Genomic DNA, 16296 nt, shown 5'->3' with positions numbered 1-16296 from the left:
GGAAATGCCGCACTTACACACAACTGGTCCCTGTAGAGACTAGAAAGGCACTAGCCGCACAGCTAAAAACACCACCATACACCCAACTCCCTAAAAGCCATCGAGGGGTATCTGGTACCTCCTGAGGAATCAGAGGGGAGACCGCAACACACAGCCAACAAAGGGAAAAGAAAGTGTGAAGCAAGATATGAAAATCCAGGGTGAGAAACCATAACACATATAGGGTAGGGAGGGTAAGCTAAGGAAAACCAAAAATAAAAGGAAAAATTAACCTCCCAGAAACTTAGTGGAAAAAGTTTTTTTGGGAGGCGCTTCCCTCTAGTAGCTGGAATCCGAAAAAAAAAAAAACTTGATTCTCGATCAACCTCCAGGTGGTGTTCCAGAGTAACATTATTACACCTGCGTGTTTACAATTAAATTCTAAAAAAAAATGTTAGTGCTCATGCACTAACAACATAGAAATTGTTTTAAAAAACTTTAAAAACCACAACACGTTTCTGCTCTGAATGAGCCTTCCTCAGGTGTAAGAAGTGATGTGGCATATGGGTAGTTTTATATACAACCCCATCAGATATTGGGTGTGGTTACAATCCTGAAAACACTTTCTTTCTGGTATTGTTAAAAACAGGTTATGGAGATAGATAGATAGATAGATAGATAGATAGATAGATAGATAGATAGATAGATAGATAGATAGATAGATAGTGAGAGAGCAATATATTTAAATTGCAGCATTATAAGAATATTGTCAAATTGATTTCTGTTCAAATATACATAATAATAATAAATAAAATAAATATACACATTCAACCTACTAGAAAAAGAGAGAAGACAGGTCATGTCTCTCTCTGTACAAACTCTGGAACACCACCTGGAGGTTGTTTCAGAATCAAGGTCTTTTTGGGATTCCAGCACCTCTGAAAAAGCTTTTACCACTATATTTCCATTTGGATCAGTGAATAGAACAGGACTAACACTTCTCCACCCAATTTGGATGGGCAGTAAGCCACAAAGTTGGAATACAATGCCTAACAAAATGATTTATAGAGTTGTGCCTAGTCTGCACAACCCCTACAGGTAAGCATACACAAACGCATCACCCTTGTCAGTGTAAAGTTTTTTACTGCACATAGGTAGCACTCTTTTTTTCCTATCTCCCCTTCTTCAGCTTCTTGCTATCATACCTCCCAGAAACCTAACAGAGGTAAAATGAAAAGGTGCTGGGATGGAAAGAAAACAGACTCACTGCAAGAATACAACTGGAGTTTACCAAGCAAGGTAAACCCCTAAGCTGAATAGCAGGAAGTCCCTAAGGGTACCGTCTCACTATACGATTTACCAACGATCACGACCTGCGATACGACCTGGCCGTGATCGTTGGTAAGTCGTTGTGTGGTCGCTGGGGAGCTGTCACACAGACCGCTCTCCAGCGACCAACGATGCCGAGGTTCGCTGGTAACCAGGGTAAACATCGGGTTACTAAGCGCAGGGCCGCGCTTAGTAACCCGATGTTTACCGTGGTTACCAGCGTAAAAGTACAAAAAAACAAACAGTACATACTGACCATCTGATGTCCGTCAGGTCCCTTGCCGTCTGCTTCCTGCTCTGACTGAGTGCAGCCGTACAGTGAGAGCAGAGCGCAGCGGTGACATCACCGCTGTGATCTGCTCTCACTTTCCGGCCGGCAGACAGACAGAGCGGGAAGCAGACAGCAAGGGACCTGACGGACATCAGATGGTGAGTATGTACGGTTTGTTTTTTTTTACTTTTACGCTGGTAACCAGGGTAAACATCGGGTTACTAAGCGCGGCCCTGCGCTTAGTAACCCGATGTTTACCCTGGTTACCAGCGAACGCATCGCTGGATCGCTGTCACACACAACGATCCAGCGATGACAGCGGGAGATCCAGCGACGAAAGAAAGTTTCAAACGATGTGCTACGACGTACGATTCTCAGCAGGGTGTCTGATCGCAGTAGCGTGTCAGACACTGCGAGATCGTAACGATATCGCTAGAACGTCACGAATCGTGCCGTCGTAGCGATAAAAATGCCACTGTGTGACGGTACCCTTACACACATCCACCTAAATCTATATCCAGCAAGGAAGTGCAGTGAAGGGTGAACATATTAAACACTACCCCGAGTGTGATGTAAAAATGAGAAACACCTGGAGAGGAGCAAAACAAGAAAGGAACACAAAGATAACGGAAGCCATCAGCATTTAGGTGAGAAAAAAGGGCAATAGCTCAGACAGAGGAACCAACAAAGAAGCAACAGGTCACCGGATAAAATCCCCAAACCAAGCTATGACAGGCACCCATTCATACTAAGGCCATAAACAGACAAATATAACCTAGAATAAAAACAGTGCATAAGACCCTACAGTAACTAAATAGTGACACATGAAAAAACATTTTTTTTATCAGAAAAACTTAAAAGCCATCCTACCGTGACAAGATTCAGTCACGATTATCCAGTCAGGATAATCAGTACGATACTAATTTAGCTTGCTATGTGATTTCAATCTGTGGCTTTCATTGAGGAGGACAGACTTCCATTTTAGCATTCATTTCTCCTTTTCACAATAGGTTGTAATCTTCCTCTGTACCATTATAGGTTTTGAGAACTGTGGTTTGAAATCGATGGAACACCTTCACGCGGGAATGTCACACTAGTCCTATTCCCAGAATTATGGTGTGGTTCAGCATAATGTGCCAGAACATTACAGAATGCTGTAGATAAGCCCCTGTTGCCGGTGGGCTTAGCTCACCTTCGATTTTGGGGGTGACAGGTTCCCTTTAATAACTACATTGATAATATTAAAAAAAAGCTTGTAAGTTCATGTTTTTTTTCTGCGGGTGGTGCTCATACTAAATACTGAAAATATTGAGGTGTTTTGAAACTTTTCTTTCCATTGCCTAATCGTTTTCATACCATTAACTTGTCCATCAATCCTATGCTTTCCATAATTCCATGATTTATCCTTCTTGGTGCTGTAGTTTCAGTATTGGGGAGTGTACAACAAAGGGTGTCAAGTTGTTATTCCTTACGTACCGTATTTTTCGGACTATAAGACACACCGGACCATAAGACGCACACCAAATTTTCAGAATAAAGATAAGGAAAAAAAAATAATGTTTATCTTACAGTCCGAATTCAGCTTACCAGTGAAGGGATCGGCACAGGTGGAGAAGTGGTCACAGGGGTCTTTCGGTGGTCCAGGCTGGTGCATTGGCCTCCAGGAAATCCCATCCCAGGCTGGTGCTCTGTGCTTGGGCAGGGGTGGAGGCTCTGTGCTCCGGGGCAGTGGTTGGGCTCCTAGGCAGGGGCTGGGCTGCGGGGCAGTGGCTGGGCTGCGGGGCAGTGCCTGGGCTGCGGGGCAGGGGTTGTGCTGCGGGGCAGGGGCTGTGCTGCGGGGCAGGGGCAGCAGCTCTCTGTGCTCAGTGGGGGCTCCGACAGCATTTAGTCAAAGCCCGGAGGCCCCCCGCTCATCCGTTAATGGCATGTTGCGGTGGCCTCCGAGAACATGGGCGCCAGGAAAATGGCCACCGGGCTGGCGCACGCTCTGATTCAGATCTTGTTGCCGAGATATCGCCCCGAGATCTCGGGAGACGAGATCTCGTTGACGATAATTGAATCTGAGCGTGCGCCGGCCCGGCGGCCATTTTCCCGGCGCCCATGTTCTTGGAGGCCACCGCAACATGCCATTATGAGCGGGGGGCCTCCGGGCTTTGACGAAATGCCGTCGGAGCCCCCACTGAGCCCAGAGAGTTGCTGCCACATCCCCGCAGCACAGCCACTGCCCGCAGCACAGCCCCTGCCCGCAGCACAGCCACAGCCGCACCAGCACCAGCATGGGAAGGGAGGCTGCATTGGGACCGCCGCCGCTGAGCCATGATTTATAAGTATATTGCGACTACAAGACGCACCCCCATTTTCCCCTAACATTTTTTGGGGAAAAAGTGCGTCTTGTAGTCCGAAAAATACGGTATCTTTGTCATAATTCCTTAGTAATAAATTTGCCAATTTTTTTTACTATCTAACATTCCACCTAGGCTGATGTATTTGCACAGGAAGGATAGTATTTTGGAAAAGACTACACGTTCCTCTGACTAGACAAGTAACCACACTAATCTTATCACTTTTCAGCCCTTTGTACTTCCTTATTTTAATTATCTTTTGAGTAGGTTACCATTTAAACTGCTGTAGATTTTAGAAAAATGAAAAAAAAAATGAAATAAAAAAACAAATGCTTACCTAGCTTTTTCTCACGCAATCCAGTGCCCACCATCTGGCAGTGCTCACCATCTGGCAGTGCTCCTGGTCTTTGTCACTTGTGCTCTTACCACTTAGCCCTGGGATCCATGGTGCCATTAGTCTGGAAAGTGACCACAAATTGGCTGCAAATGAGGGCAGCCTGTAAACAATTGGGAGCACTACCATTGACTCAATGATGGGTATTTCAAAAACACCTGAATCTGTTTTGTTGAGTAGGATTTCCCCCTTAGGCTGCTTTCACACTAACGTCGGTACGGGGCCGTCGCGGTGCGTCGGCCCGACGTACCGACGCATACTGTGAAAAAAATGCCCGACGTGGGCAGCGGAAGCAGTCTTAGGACGCTTCCGCTGTCCCATTGCAAGGTCCGGGGAGGAGAGGGCGGAGTTTCGGCCGCGCATGCGCGGTCGAAAATGGTGGTCTCGACGCACAAAAAAAGTTACATGTAACTTTTTTTGTGGCGGCGGTCCACCAAAACACGACGCAACCGTCGCACGACGGTTGCGACGTATGGCACTGCGTCGCAATGCGTCGCTAATAAAAGTCTATGGAGAAAAAACGCATCCTGCAGGCAACTTTGCAGGATGCGTTTTTTCTCCACAACGACGCATTGCGATGTGCAGTGCACGACGCTAGTGTGAAAGAAGCCTTAAATACACGTATGCACACTGCTATCACTAGCTCTGTGTCTATTCTATTACTATTATTATGCAGGCATTAACAATAAACATTTATTCAATATTTGTAATATTATCCATATTCTTCAATTTTAGTAACACTGTTAAAAAAAGCCAGTCCCAGGGTAGCACCACACAATCTAATGTACTAGGTTACTAGATTACATTTCACTCCTTAGTAATGTCCATAAAATTTTCTACAATTTGAAGGTAATTTCAAGCGTAGCAGGTTATTTCAGATGCACAATTTATATGCCAGGCACTATATAATGGTCATGCTCATACCACCAGTTTATAAATCATTCTATTCCTGCTGATGGGAAACCATGACAAAATGCACCGGTTTTCTTTTTAGGCTGTCTTGGTTTGTTCTTATACATAGCAACTAATCTTAGCAAACAGAGCTGCATCGTAAGGCATACAGGAGAAGAAGAGCTAAGGCCTGTGTTACAGACTACCTCTAATTTCCTTTGCCTTAAAAGAATTAACAATGAAAAAATATCTGGCACACGGTAATGCTTATCCTCTGTCACATAGTAGAAAAAGAAAAAAGTTGTTTTGTCAGCTCACCCACATATAGACAGAAATCTGGAGCACGGAGGTCAGCGGTGCAGCAGGAAAGCCAATCAATCAAAAAAGAAGGTCCAGCTCCATGATATCCAGAACAAATATAATTTATCAGTAAGTAATTCATTAAAATTGATACAATTAGCATAAATGTCACAAGCCCCTTATGGGGAGGTATATAATAGCAAACACGTTTCAAACCTTGCTGTTCTTAATCATTGCATGAACAAGGTTTGAAACGTGTTTGCTACTTTATACCTCCCATAGGGGTCTTGTGACATTTATGCCGATTATATCAATTTTTTATGAATTACTAATAAATATTTTTTATGGATATCATGGAGCTGGACCTTCCTTCGTGTTCGCTTTGTCACATAGTGGTATGGTGACCACAGTGTTTCCTCATGCTGTTACCTTTCCAAAGACCCTATTTAGATGGCTTCCACTATGATTTACTTATTGGTCAGCTTGCTTTTTGACGATGATGGGACTGTTGTATCTCAGTAGCCCCAGCTATCTTAGTCGGCAAAACTAATGCCACCATCCAACCATTAAGCGTTTTCATCTACTGACATGAGCAAAGAAAAAAAAAATATCAGTAGCATGCCTCTCATACATTAGATATTAGCAGTGAAACAGATGCGCAAATGCTACAGATTTTTTTCTGCATCGTGTGGTTGCGATGTCATAACGTTTTTTAGAAAGGTACAGTCACATAATGTCATTGAGATGTGCGAGTAATAATGCCGACCTTGAAGTAACCCAACTATGCATGCCAGGAAGTACTGCATTACTAGCAATCATAGCAAATTGTGTTGGCAGACACACATAATGTGTACCACTTACTTGCAAATACATTAAAATAAATAATGGATTATGAGCCAGCCTTAGACTTAAGTATGCACAAAGCTGAAACTGACAAGTGAAGAATGCAGAATTTCATTTTTACACCATACCAGTAGCCCCAGGCACCTGATTTATCATGTTACTTTATTTATTATACACACACAACTATACATCAACAATGCATAATTAGCACCTTCACTAATTACTAACAGGTATTATTTATGCTATAAAAAATATAGAAAAAAAAAAAGCTGACAGCTTTAATGATGCACAAATCGCCTCCTCCTGCACTAAATAACATTTTTCTACACTGGAAATCACTTAAACTTATGGCTCCCTGTCGACCTGAATATCCTTTTGTTGCCAACCACCAAGGTCAGAAAATGTGAGTTATGCCATGATGTTACTCAGACACATGAGATAACTACAGAAAACAGCTCAAATATTTATTAGCTAAGAAATTGTTAGGCGAGATTTCTTTCTGAGGGACATTATGTCAGTCACTTATAGTGAAAGAGATCCGAGGATATGAATTTAAATTGCTCTTAGGACACTTTTTGCAACTGTCCCTTTGCTGGCCTTTGGAAAACCTAGGAAGATTGTTCATTTACACAGAAATGCAGGTTAATCTTGGGTTTTTACACTTCAATATAAGTAGCACAGTACAACGTCAATACAGCACTTTATAGACAACATACCAGAACAAAATACTAAATGATAGCAATTTTTTTTTTAGTTAGGGAGAATGTCTACAGATCATGGTTTTATATTGCTAAAGAGTCTTATTGTTACGTTAGTTAATTAGCTCTCATTGCAAAACAAAAGATCCGATCTCACAAAGTAGCACCTAGGAGAAGATGCCATCTTATACTCTATCGATTGATTTCTAGGTTAGGCTGACCATACACATTAGATGGATGTACGCCGAACGATGCTTTGGCTGATTGTTCATCTGACATCCATTTCATCCAACACTCACATACTAAGCAGCGCTTGTTCTGACGAGTGCTCCTGTGTTCTCTAGAATAAAGCAGTAGACTGACATGTCGATAGGTAGAAAACAATGTCGATCTCATGGAGCACCATGTAATCGGCAGTTCAAACTGAGGCCATGTGCACACGTTCAGTATTTTTCGCGTTTTTTTCGAGTTTTTTCGCAATAAAAACGCGAACAAAATGCTAACATATGCCTCCTATTATTTACAGTGTATTCCGCATTTTTTGTGCAAATGTTGCATTTTTTTCCGCGAAAAAATCGCATCGCGGAAAAAAAAGCAACATGTTCATTAAAAATGCGGAATTGCGGGGATTCCGCACACCTAGGAGTGCATTGATCTGCTTACTTCCCGCACGGGGCTGTGCACACCATACGGGAAGTAAGCAGATTATGTGCGGTTGGTACCCAGGGTGGAGGAGAGGAGACTCTCCTCCACGGACTGGGCACCATATAATTGGTCAAAAAAAAAAAGAATTAAAATTAAAAATAGTCATATACTCACCTTCGATGGCCCCCGGAGTGTTCCCGCCTCTCACCGCTGCATGCTGCCGCTTCGGTTCCTAAAGATGGTGTGGTTCAAGACCTGCGATGACGTCGCTGTCTTGTGATTGGTCGCGAGACCGGTCATGTGACCGCTCACGTGACCGCGACGTCATCGAAGGTCCTGAACCACACCATCTATAGGAACGGACGCCGCTGAGGATATCGGCTGTCTGCAGAGGGTGAGTATAACCATTTTTATGGACACATTTTCATTGAGGTGCACCACCAAGTCACCACTGTATGGTTTGTCCATCCGAAGTCTGCACAAATGCACCTTGACTAGAGCCTATGAGAAGTCGTTAAGACACATGCAGTGCCGCTCTTCTCTTTTTTTCTTTTGATTTTGGATAACCATTTTTTTGTTTTTTTTATTATTTTTAAACATTCTATCTTTTACTATTGATGCTGCATAAGCAGCATCTATAGTAAAAAGTTGGTCACACTTGTCAAACACTATGTTTGACAAGTGTGACCAACCTGTCAGTCAGTTTTCCAAGCGATGCTACAGATCGCTTGAAAAACTTTAGCATTCTGCAAGCTAATTACGCTTGCAAAATGCTGAAAAAAAAACGCGAAAAAAACAGGAAAAAAAAACGCAAAAAAAAAAAAAAAATGCGGATTTCTTGCAGAAAATTTCCGGTTTTCTTCAGGAAATTTTTGCAAGAAATCCTGGCGTGAGCACATACCCTGAGACATGCGCGATCAACATTTCTGCCAACCAACAACTTGTGCTCCCAGAAGTCTTAGACCTCCGGCCGATCCGATCTAAATCGTCAGGATCACCCAACATTAGTCCAATCTGTATGGAGGCTCTTAGCCACGTCTTCTAGGTGATACTTTGTGAGACTCCATACTCAGCTGGTCTCTTTAAGGATCATTTCTCTCACATTAGTTATTAATTTACTTGTGGTTTATAAGGTAATTTGCATGTAATGATCCTTGAGACCCAGGTTTTTGGGCTGCAATAACATGGATTGAAAACAGACATCTTTTTCATCTACACAGAGGCTCTTAAGTCAGTCTAAATTTGTCTGGACAGTTTTATTTAGTTTATCGGTCTGAATTATAAACTATATGATAAAATATAAACTTTCAGTTCCATCAACCAAAAATGGAATTGATAATCAGCTTCCCAAAGTGTGACAATACATAAATTCATTTTAGAGCCTTTAATCATTTTCTGCTCCTTCTATGAAACAAATTTACGGTAACCATTTTTCCAATTATATTCCAAACTACTTACTGCTACAGGCAGGTTATCAGATCCTACCAATTAAGATGGGATACCTCAATCATATTTCTATGGGGACAACCTGTCCATGTGCCATAACATTTTCAATCACATGAATAAGCATTGGACAAGTTAGAGAGCATCTCACAGTGTTTTCTGTAAGAAACGGTTCCATAAAAAACATGTATGAATGTAGGATCTCTCGGGTTCTCAACACTGATCACAAGAATGGGCAATCCCAAGGTTCCCTTTGTGAATGGAGCCATACCGAGCATGTACGAGTGCTGCTTCATTCACGGTCTATTGGATTGGTGCTCGCACTTGCTCACTATTGCTACTGACTAGAAGCTGTCAAATCTCCACTAATAACAGGAAAATCCTGAATTTCCCATTAGTCAGTTTTTGGAAACTACTAAACAAATGCAACATAAAGGTGCCAATAGGGACAGTGCATGTACTTGTGACAGGCAGGATTTTTAAGGTGAAGAAAAGAAAATACTTGATTTGTATGCCTAGCAGAAAAAAAATTTTTGGGCATTATTATTATTGTACGTTTTTATAGCGCCATTTATTCCATGGTGCTTTACATGTGAAAAGGGGGCAAATATAGACAAATACAATAAACATGAGCAAAAAACAAGGCGCACAGGTACATAAGGAGGGAGGACCCTGCCAGCGAGGGCTCACAGTCTGCAGGGGATGGGTGAGGATACACTAGGAGAGGGTAGAGCTGGTAATGCGGCGGTTCCATCAGAATATCCTCATCCAAAGTCTGACATAGTCTGTTCTTTAGCGTATGGAGACTGGCTAGGACTAAGGAGCGGAGTAGCCTCGCTTACTTTCAGTTATCTAGGTTCTTCATTACCTGCTCACTTTGCCATGAAGTAACTGAACATTGCGATATCAACTAATTCATCATATTGGTTTTGTTTTCTTTAGTTTTTTAAAAAAAATAATTTTATTCATTTCAACATTCAATCCTATTCCAAATCCTGGTAATCACAGCGGATTTCATTTTCTGCCAAGCTGCGCATTAATTTCTCAAGCCAAGCAACACATCTGCTTTCTTAGTGTATAGTAACTGCCATCACATGAATAATGGACTGATTGAACTTTGTGCATCACACAGATAAAATGATAATGAGCAAGATACATAGGTGTAATTACAGATATGAATGTACTCTTACGGAGTCTAGTCCTTCAACTCAGCAATTAAATGAATTGAGCGGGTTTAGCGACAGTTGCTCCACTCTGCAGCCGTGCACCATGATGGTGGACTGGTAGAGCACTGAGCCTTTAGAAACTTTATTGTGGAAACCCCACCATTCCACTTTAATGTCGGGGTTTTTTTAGAATTTTTTTTTTTCCTGAGACCCTGATTTGTGGCTTTGCAACCTGAAATGTGAGAGTGCAACAAAGGAGGTATAGCAGAATGTAGATACACCTTTCTTTTGGGGTGAAGATGTAATAGGTCGCTCCTGACACCTGCATGGTGGTGGTGACATAACCAACAAGGGCATGGTTGGTCCTTCTAGTAAAAATAGACACGTGGTAGGATGAGGCTACAGGCGTCAGGCTCCCCTTTGCTACATATAGTAATGTTTAATATGGCGTCATATCCGCTATATATTTTATTTTTTCCATTAATTATATTTGAACAGTGTTCTTACTGCATGAAGTAAAAGGAGGTAAGGGTAAATCCCTAGGATTTGGCAGGTGTGCCCCTCAAACCAATTCTCTACTACATATGTATCAAAAACTAGTTGGCCCCCTTACAGCAAGACATTGGTCTCCAACTTAGGGCTCTGTGTAGATCAAGATGTTACTAAATTACAACTCACTGCATAATTTAGAAATGACCTGTCACTTGGGCAAAAGTGGCTAGTTTTTACTTTTAGGATCATCCTTTACTCTTTGCTCTAATAGTACTCGGTATTGTCTTTTTTGTTTGTTTTTTTTAATCCTCCATGGTTCCTGCGACATGGATCTTTTTTGTTGATGCACCCAATACTAGAATTTTTATGGTCTTTACTAATGGGGATGCTGTTCACAGGTTTATCTAGAGTTGTGAGTTTAGGCTGCTATGCATTAATGCCCTGTGAAAGATCATAAAAATTAGCGTATTTGCAGCATTATTTATTACCATATTTAGCGTATTTGCACCGTATGGAGAATCGGGGAAAAAAACAATACTGAAGAACAGCGGAGATAAATAAGAGCAAAAATGGTCTAGTTTTAATCTAGTGACAGGTCCTCTTTAACCTGAAGACTCATAGGGCGAGACCACCAAGATAAGGCATTATAAGTAGAACATAATGAAACAGAAATTCAAACATACAGACGTAAAATAAAAACAAACGAAAAAAATATATATATCATGAAATGTATTACCTCTAAACTAAAGAAGGGAAGGAAAAGGAAAGACACATTGTCATAGAATGCGCTGGAATATCTATCATTATCGTTTCATTCGGGATCATTAATTTATAGAGGTAGCAGAAGTATTTTTGGAAAACTCTTATACTGAAGGACAGCTCGGCTACATGTAACCTCCAGAACAAACTCTTGCTAAAAATAACTGACATCATCAAGAGGCACCAGAGAAAAGATGATAAAGAAAACTTTTGACATAGCACTACTAAATAAGGATGTGGGTAAAAAAAAAAAATACATTACTTATCTCTTAAAGCAAAGTCTGCCGCTTCTGCGGCATTTAAAACTTAACCCTTGCCCAGACTCAGAAATCCTTTAGCCAGCAAAGCTTTTATCACATAAAGAGGATATTAGGCAATAAACGTGCTTAGAGGCGGCTTGAAAATCCTGGCTAAACAAATTTCATCTGTTAGCTAACAGATTGCTGATTATTGCTATAACCTTTGAACAGTGCAAGACATTCACCTTTCATGGAGTAACAAAAATTAGATTTAGTAATGGATAATTCAAGCATTGTGTCAGATTTACACACAAACAACGAGAAGGAAGCGTCATCCAGCGAATATATCAAATAAAAATGGCAGAAATGCTTCTTGCAGTTTTATAAATCAATCCAAATACGTCTCAGTGATCTGCATAATGACTATTTCCCAGCAGGTCTATTACTTGTATAAAAAAGGCGGCTGGCTTAGTACTAACTTTATTGTTAGAAGTGTTCCCCAATGTTAAACTTATCACAGAGTGTCACATTATTGGGACCCCAGGGATCTGCTGTAATCTAGGAGAAGCTTGGCAGCAACCGTTACCGTCAGGGGAATGGAGGATTATACAGTTCTCATTTCAGAACAACGGCTTGACCATGTAATGACAACGTCTGCTTGGGATAATTAACCTAAATAGTGAGTATCACTTCTGTGAACTCAAAATGTTCTAATTAGTTATTTCAAAAACTGGGCTTGTGAAGCAAACAACCCTTTCAAGACTTACATACAAATCAAAGGAAGAAGAAAGTACTAAGAAATCAAATTCCTTCTTTCATATTTTTCAAGACTTAAGAAATGGCTGCCTAGAAGTAATTTCATTCAGAACAGTGGAAATATACTAAAGAACTTATGATCAGGAAATAGCCATGGTGTAAAGATTATAAGGGATAACTCAGGAGACTCTTTGCATGGAACAAGACAACTACAGGACACAGTTTTATAAGTGGTAAAGTCTATATTATCACACGGTGATTCAAACAGGTGCAGAGAGAAACTCAAGTCCACAACACTTGGTGCAAATATCAAATGCAGCTCAGTAGTCTATAGGAAACTTCAGAGGAAAATGCAATCATGCAGAAAGTCTATGAAGCACAATTATTCTTGAGGATACTTGACACGAATAAGTCCTTGGTAGTCCAAACACAGATAGATATGCTTATAAGGCAGTTCAAATAATATCTTAGCTCAACCAGGGAGGCCTGGGTAATAGTCTCAGGTTTAAGCAGAGCAGCAACAGCTTACATGTCCAGCAAATGCAGATGGAAACAAACACAAGCAGCCAGATGGAGGATTACTGGAAACCGATGTATGCAGCAGAAACTCAGAGCTGAGTAGCAGGATCTCCACACAGGTTCACAGGAGCAGGTGCAGGTGCAAAGCCAGGGAGTCGTCAGGAGCTGGATGCATGGCAGAATACTCTAGCACAGACTGAAGGCTGGGGTGGAGTTTTATAGCAGGAAGACACAGTGCACATGAGACCAAAGACGCCATCTTGGAAAAGGGCAGTAATGCACAGAAGGTAATCAAAATGTTCAGAGTCCTGACACATGGATGGAGCAAAGGCAGCAGTCACACCTAAGATGTTGATGCCTCAGGGGGCCCAAAAGGCTCCTCTATTGCCTAAGATATCAGGATTAGATTGTGCGAAAAAATCTGCAGGACCCTGGTCTAGGAGAACATTTGGTAGTCTATGGCTGCCGGACCAGATGTCTGCGAACCTCTTCCTAATTGTTGGCATTCTCGGCACTTCTTCTGATTAGTAGACCCTTCCAATGTTGTGAATACATCACTCCACAACAATGACATAGTGCCAAGTCTACTAATCAGAAGAGGAATTGGGGAAGCCGAAATGTAATAAGAGGTTGACGACGCTCTGGTTCGGCAGCCACAGGCGACCAATGTCGTGCTGGACCAAAGTCCTGCAAATCATTCTGCTCAACTCTAATCAGTATTATAAATAATGCAAGTTGATAGGAGGCCACGTTTCAGATTTGACATTGAGGTCCAGAAGCTTTAAGTATAGTTCCCAATGCAGACCAGAGCCTCCCACGGATCAGGGCAGAGCAGCCACAACGTGGATAGGCAGAACGATCCAGTAATGCAAGCTGTTAGTCTCGTGCCATGATTAAGACAAAAGTCGAAATGTGTAGGTCCTATTTCTAAGCACCTGTATACATCTGTAACCAAGTATACTAATATGTGGACCAAATATTCTCTTTTAATGACTCAAATAAAAGCTATATTTTAATTTATACAAGACTAACAGCCTGCATCACTGGATCCTTCTGCTCTTTGGCTATTAAAATATGACACTTATTTTTTTTATCATGCTAATACCTACTACATTTACTCGTGGCTGACTCCAATTTTACCAAACGAAAGCTTGTTGCATAATGTCTATAAAACTTTTCTATCAACTTTTCTTTTGAGGAAATCAGCAGTGAAGAAAATCTGCTACATCTTGGCATTGTTCACTAATGTATATAATATTCTCTACCATAGGTACAACTAATCCTGTACAGTAGAGAATGTACGGTAATTAGTTTTATTTTTGTTTTTCATCATTGTTCACATCTGCAGATTCACAGGTAGTCTGCGGCAAAATACACAACTGGGTTTGCATACCCCACTAAATTTGTCACAAATCTTCAACCACTCAACAATTTATTTTAAAAGGGAATATGTCAGCCGGATTTCACCCTCAAACTATTTTTATATATATGTAGATATGTCAAAAACAAGTCCAGTAATAACGTTACATGGCCAGTCTGTTCTTCCGTTAATGAAAATCAGTGTTTGAATTGATATGTGAATGAGGCTGAAGTGCTTTCAGCAATGGAAGCACATCACAAGCCTCTGTCACTCCAGCTCTATTCCCTGCTCAATGTGGCCTCTTCCTGCTTGTCTGGTTTTGCTCTGTGATTTCAAGCAAATAAGTGGTCAGTCAAGCATTTTCCGTACCGAAAATGTACCCTGCATGTACATGACATTTGTCCAAATTTTATCTATCAATTTATTCTAATATTGATTTTCTTCCTAAAAATAACAGAAAATCTACAGCAATTCTGGTAATGTGAACACCTCCTAATACATTCAGTGCATCTTTGGGCTGTTTTACTATGAAAAACTGAAATATACACCAGCTATGAACAGGAGATTTTTGCTATAATTTACGGCAACTTCTGCTGTAAAATCCCTCTTGCGATATATGTTTTTTTTAAAACATAGAAAATCTGGTGCAATAGCACTACAAAAACTGGTGAAAATACTTGAATTAATTTGACTTTAAGTACTATAGTTTTTTTTCCAGAAAAAAAATAGTAAATTAAAGGCAATAATTAACTTAATAGGCTTAACACACAAAACACACAGATGAGCGAACCTGAACTGTAAAGTTCAGGGTTCGTACCAGACGGTGGTGAACTCCAAACATGGACTTCTCCCGGAACTCCGTTTTAGTGTCCAAAGAGAGATCTCTTACTACGACCATTTTACAGCATCAAACTTCGGGTCGTCGTTGACTTCTTTGGGGCTCGGGTTCAAGTTCCGGTAGAGTTCTGGTACCCGAACCAAACTTTGGACTAAAGTTTGGTTGAACCCGACGAACCCGCAAATCCATGGGTCTGCTCATCCCTACCCAACAGCTCTGAAAGTTTTAAGAAAAAGTCTAAAACAGAGTAAATTTAGCACGTGACACTTTAAAATTTAATTTGGGCTCATTTTGTTTTTCAAATCTCCCTAAATGCCCTTGTCAGAAAAAAAAAAAAAAAAAGACTTTCTTTCTGAAATCTGATGAATCCATAAATTTCCATAAGAATTCGTTACATAACAGATCTGTCATATTCTTTATGCTCCTTGTAATACCAGCCATGTGAACAGAGCCTTACTGGTGAGAGAGGCAAATTGTATTAAGAAGATTACAACAATTACAAAAGGCATAAAATCTCCATTGATGTCTCATGCAACACAATGTAGAATAGATGTCAGCGACTAATGCCAGATAAATAATAGTCATTTCATTCTCCCTACTATCGTCTGCCTGGTTCATTGATTTCTCTACAAGCATGACTTCACTTTTCCTATCCTGCATATTCTGTCAGTGGAATTTTAGGTTTTTATCTTTTTTTTGCTTGGATTATATTAGAACAGATGGCTGCTGCCCTTTTAGCTCTCTCACAAATCATGTCACATCCATATGTCTCACTGAGCCGCAAATCTTCTGCTTTGCCAGAGTCTCAAGACAGTGATGAGAAATACTCAGGTAAATGTTTGCTTCATGGCAATCAGGACACATTGTACAATGGCAAGTTATCACCGTCCTGTCAAAATGTCGCTCCTATAAAATCACTGCAGATAAATAGGTTACAAAATTATCTGACGCGTGACAACAGGAAAGGGCGACCTGTTGCTTACTCCACAGTTGCAAATGTGTAGCTGAGACTGCATGCTGAGAGTAGCAGTT

The 16296-nt window shown here is 41.0% G+C and overlaps 1 protein-coding gene across 8 annotated transcripts in view; it reads right to left on the bottom strand.

The window, feature by feature from the left end:
- Positions 1-16296, bottom strand: part of EPB41L3 (erythrocyte membrane protein band 4.1 like 3) — a 431238-nt gene that overhangs the window by 401262 nt on the left and 13680 nt on the right. The window contains exon 2 of one of the 8 annotated variants that reach the window (XM_077270237.1): positions 2450-2597. The exons of the other annotated variants lie outside the window; for them this stretch is intronic. The gene's annotated coding sequence lies outside the window, so the exon portion shown is untranslated. The remainder of the gene's footprint in view (positions 1-2449; positions 2598-16296) is intronic. 8 annotated transcript variants of the gene reach the window in all.

The sequence above is a fragment of the Ranitomeya variabilis genome, chromosome 6 (genome assembly GCF_051348905.1).
Source record: "Ranitomeya variabilis isolate aRanVar5 chromosome 6, aRanVar5.hap1, whole genome shotgun sequence".
In the NCBI taxonomy this organism is placed as follows: Eukaryota; Metazoa; Chordata; class Amphibia; order Anura; family Dendrobatidae; genus Ranitomeya; species Ranitomeya variabilis.
This window is presented reverse-complemented; position numbering and strand designations above follow the sequence as displayed.